This window comes from Aythya fuligula, chromosome 3, assembly GCF_009819795.1.
Source record: "Aythya fuligula isolate bAytFul2 chromosome 3, bAytFul2.pri, whole genome shotgun sequence".
NCBI lineage: Eukaryota > Metazoa > Chordata > Aves > Anseriformes > Anatidae > Aythya > Aythya fuligula.
Window position 1 is genome coordinate 93561390 of NC_045561.1, and position 4601 is coordinate 93565990.

The window sequence follows — 4601 nt, forward strand, 5'->3', positions numbered from 1 at the left end:
TCCACCTCCTTCGGCAGGAGCAGGTGGAATGACCCCCCGCCCGCCCCTCCCTCGATCCCTCCGCCCACAGAGCTTCCTTTGATGCTGTTGTTATACCCTGTGCTTACTTTCTCTCTCTCCCTCTTTTTTTTTTTTTTTCTTTTTTTCTTTTTTTTTCTTTTTTTTTTTTTTTTTTTTCCAACTGCACTGCATCTAGAAGAGAAGTGGTTCTTGGGTTCATTTTTCATGCAATTTGGCACTCTCTCCTTATTCAGCTGCCACTTGATTTCAGGAAGAACTAACAGAGTAAGGCTTTGGCTGATGCTTATAATGTCTCCGGAAAATGTGCTTTCAAGCACTCAGTCTTGTTTAACTGTTGCTGTGTGTGATCGCTTTTTTGTAATGTTTTAGAAGTGAGTTTGATTGTTTTCATCTCAGATGTGGGACAGGCTCATGGTCTATTAAGTAGAAACAATAGCTGTGGAGCATGTTGGACAGCAGACCAGACGAACAGCCTTACACTTTTCCATAATACTTAGTGTATAGACTTGAGGAACAGTCAGACAGAGGAACAGTCTTGCAAGTTCCATAGTACTTACTTAGGCATCTAACTTCAGGCATTTCATTAAGATACATCAAAAAACAAACAAGCAAACAAACAAAAAAACCACCACCATCAACAAAAAACAAACAAAAACAATTTGCCATACTAGAGTCAGAAACTGGCCAACCCTAAATTGTACAATCAGTGACATGTCAGCTGAATTTGTTTCTCTGTAGATAGATGCAGGAAATTATTATTAAAAAAAAAATGTTTTCCCTTTTCCAATTTAAATGTATTTCTGCAAGGAATAAGCTAAGAGAAACAGATGTATACATAGATGCATAATTTGCTTGAACAACCCTCAGACAACCTGAGAATACTGAGAATTCTGAGACAACTCAGAATATGAGTAAAGCCATGTACTTAAAAACCCAGATACAGCTGAAGCAAGAGTAGATAGCATGGACTATAACACTAGCCATGCTGTAAGAGTTCTTGTTCACCTAGCTACCTGTCCACCTACTAGACAAAATGAAAAAAGCATGACTACAACCAGTATAAGGTGGCTGAATACTCAGACAACAATCATTTGTCAGTAAAGAACTTTTTCAGCTGGAGGACCATTCCATGCCCTTTGCTCCTGTAAACAACTCCTGTAGCTCATGCAATGAGCTCATGCAAAAATTTAGCATACACACTAAGTGGTATCACCTTCTAGCTTGACTGGATGCTCTTTGATTCTTGCACTGGAAGGAGGAGCAGCAGCAGATCTTTATTGATCTCATCATTCCACTCATGAGACTTGTTTTTGCAAGTTGCTTATACCATAGAGAACATTTTTAATTGCTTTTGGTCTTTGAAAGATTTAAACAAAAAGGAACCATAAAACATCCAGCATAAAAAGCAGATATATATGGTAGGTGAAATTCTATCTCTATTGGCAGAACCAGAGCTTGAGAGGAGTCTGGATTTTACTTTTTCTCTGTTTAGCTGAGGAAAATACAATCTTGCATGTAATTTTTTTTTTATTATTTTTTTTATAACTGATTTTAACATAGTAAATTTATTATTTTTAAAGTGCATTCAATAAAATAAAATACTTTTTCTTCAACATATCCAACAGCAAGAAAAAAAAAAAAAAAGAGGACTTATTTTCAAGTGAAAGGAATAGACTGACAGCTATTTTGCTGTGAGACAAATTTTAGTTTGCTAAACTTGCTTTGGCTGATTGCATCAGTAGGTTGTGATGCATCTTACAGTGAGAACTGAGTTAAGGTAAAGTTTAATGTGGGCTCCTTCCCATGATGCACTCTCCAGTTTAATGACATGCATCAATTTTGCTCGTATCCTACAACGACATTGTGCCCTCTATGCACTCCAGAAGAAAAGGGAGGGAAAAATTACCTTTTTGGAGGAGGAGGGAGAAATAAATTATTTTGCAGTCATTGCGACTGCAGGCCATCAGCTTAGCAGTACAGTGGCAACAAAAAGCAGCAGGAGGTCAGGATATCAGTTCTCCAAGACTGTGAAATATGTTGAGAAACAATGTACCAGAAAGATGATGTCACAAACACCAATTATATACACGGGAACAAATATGTTGTGATTCAAACTCCATGTCTAATGATGCTATGACTAAATAGGAACAATGGCACTAGAACACTAGAACTCGATTTCTATTCTCCTAAATTGCTAGTGAAAATATTGGAAAACCAAAGCAGCTAGAGGTAACAAAACCCAATTTAAGCTTGGCTTTCAGATCTTTTTCAATATTTAAAGGCTAGAGAAGAAATGCTCTTTCCTCAAGTGATCTTTCTGATGGATAAGATGGAGTAGAGCTGTTTTGCCATCCTATTCTTACTGAAGACAGGAACAGCTATACATCAAAATAGCCGTGTTGGTAAAGTTTTGTAGATATGACAGTCAGCCAACCACTCTTCTAACGCACCCCAAACTTAATTTTAAGTATTACTTCATATGTCAAAAGAAGCCCAGAAGTCACACACAAAAGACATAAAATTCTGTATTGCTCTTAAAATCTTTCCCTGTCTTCTTGCAGTTGTTTCTATCTTTATTTATATCTGCTCTCCTCTCCTCTCCTCTCCTCTCCTCTCCTCTCCTCTCCTCTCCTCTCCTCTCCTCTCCTCTCCTCTCCTCTCCTCTCCTCTCCTCTCCTCTCCTCTCCTCTCCTCTCCTCTCCTCTCCTCTCCTCTCCTCTCCTCTCCTCTCCTCTCCTCTCCTCTCCTCTCCTCTCCTCTCCTCTCCTCTCCTCTCCTCTCCTCTCCTCTCCTCTCCTCTCCTCTCCTCTCCTCTCCTCTCCTCTCCTCTCCTCTCCTCTCCTGTATGTTCCAGCTTCACTATTGGGTTTATCTTTACAGATAACTTTCAGAAGATAATGTCTCAGGTTTTCTCAAATTTTGTAAAATAAAAGGAATGAATAACATAAATAAATAAATAAATAAGAATATTTGTATTAAAACATTTATTTTAGAAAACCCAATTTTATTTTTCATAAAAATAACTAAATCTTTACGTGGATAACCATATTTGATGCTCAGGCAAGAATTAATTAACACTTTGTACCCATCCTTATAATTAAAAACTTAGATAAGCGCTAATCGTATCATTTGTGTATGGAAGATTTGCTATTTGCTCTGGCCAGGAAATAAATAAATAAATAAATAAATGTTTAAGTGGCTATGTCTCATCTTTTACTTATATTCTAAAAAAAAAAAAAAAAGGTATTGTTACGTTTAAGTTGTGACTAACAAAAATCCCTAGTAATGTTGCAATATTTTAAATTGGGAGATCTGAATGAAAAGAGAACTAAGAAAACAATAGAGAAAAAAATTATCTCACTAAAGGGAAAATTAAGGTCAGAAACTCCATATCCAGCATGTTAAAAGAGAGTTGCAGGAGTCAAAAACTGACAGTGAACTTTAACCCCCGTAAACTAAGTCACCAGGGATGCATTATCTTCATTCATAAAGGGAAAAAAATTTTTATATATATATATATATATATATATATAATGTGTGGTAGGAAGCCCCACGCCAGGGAGCTTCTCCCATAAATAGAAAATGGATGTGTGAATACTTTATCTACCAGACCAATGACATACCTCCTCTAAATTTCCAGAGAGAAATACTTTATTTTAGTTTTTCAAAACTTGACATTTTCTTGGCACATAAATCTGTTGTTTGTATCATTAGTATTAAATGGCAGTTGAGAGAAAACAATTGTGAAAACAAGCAAGATAACCAATGTTTTCTATTTTAAGTATCTTCAGAGATCTTCTGGAGTAACACTTGCAGACATTATGGACTAAAATGAGCTACCGAAGTTAAAATGTCCAGTTCTTCAGGGGTGCTGACAGTTGTTATTCCTATTGGCCTGAGTAGGAATTTTGAGCTTATAGCACCTTTGAGCACCAAGTAAGTTTTATTTAAGTAGTTGCTTTCTAGGCACTCATCTGAAGGAAAAAAAAAAAAAAAAGAAAAAAAAAGAAAAAAGAAAAAAAAAGACTGACTATTTAGTGTAATTTTATGAAAATGAGTGTGACTTGCACTTTGCATTCACATCTTAGAAGCATGTCTGTGCTTAGAAAAGCACCCTGGAATCTCCCCAAATCAATCTGAAGTGAAAATTCCTTAATGAACATAGAATTTACTACAAGGGGTGTACTAAAAGTGAAAAGTAATTCCAGAATACCACCAGTGCATAAGTAAGCATTCCTTGTAAATAAGTAATTCATTAATAGAAAGAGGATATAAATAAATGATGTTTGAGACTTCTTTCAAATACTTAGAGTTCTTTATATGATACATTTTGGAACATTCCACAGCATCTAAAATATATAAAAATAAATATCTACAGTATTTACAAAGTATGATACAATCCAATCTTTAAAAAGACTTCTAAAGACATGTTCTTTTAGCTCATACTGAGGTAAGTAGGTTTCCATAAGACTGAGAAGAAATAGAAGAGGCAGTCGTTTTGCAGGAATCCCTTTGTCCAGTTGTTCTAGTCTGTAACACAGCTAAAAAACTGTGGCATTCTCAGGTGATAGTACATGTAT